Source organism: Oculina patagonica, chromosome 13 (genome assembly GCF_052425735.1).
Source record: "Oculina patagonica isolate OP01 chromosome 13, crgOcupat, whole genome shotgun sequence".
NCBI lineage: Eukaryota > Metazoa > Cnidaria > Anthozoa > Scleractinia > Oculinidae > Oculina > Oculina patagonica.
The window spans coordinates 14,151,527-14,152,203 of record NC_135770.1 but is presented as its reverse complement, the minus strand read 5'-3'; positions in this window follow the sequence as shown (position 1 = coordinate 14,152,203).

The following is a 677-nucleotide window of genomic DNA, read 5'->3' as shown; positions in this document are numbered from 1 at the left end:
TCTGCCTTAGTTAACAGGCCCTCACATTTTTCTTTTTCCTCGATAGTAGTTATGTACTACACTCTAAGGCAAAAAATTTTTTGCCTTAGAGATTTAGTACATAACTACTTCCCGTTGTTGGGATCAAATACGGAAAACAAAAATGGAAAACAAAAAATGGAAACCAATCCTGAAAACAAACCCTGTAATCAAAACTGTATCAATCCTGAAAACAAACCCTGTAATCAAAACTGAATCCAAGCGTAGCCGTCTCATAAGACATAAACTTTAGTTTATGTCATATAGAGACTGATGTTCAAATAAAATTTTTAAATTTTATTTGCTCAATTAGTATAAATAAATATGCTCTTATAGTTTAATTGAAAAATCTTGGATCTTAGTGCGTTTAAAAATCAAATCGCTCGCTCTGCTCAAACCCTAGGTCAAATTAATATCCATATGGATATGTTTCTATATTGGTATCTGATATGTATTTTATTGCGCGCTTATCGTATCCAAAACTGTATACCTTTTCCTCATATTTGTTAACAATTTGTTTACTCTGTCTGGTTATCTTATTTTCATTTACTAATGTGAGTTCTTTGATATCGCCCTTAACCATCTTAATCATATTTGTGTGATTTAGTATTTGTGAATTTTCATGATTAAGGGAAAAACCTTTAATAACACATTTCTAT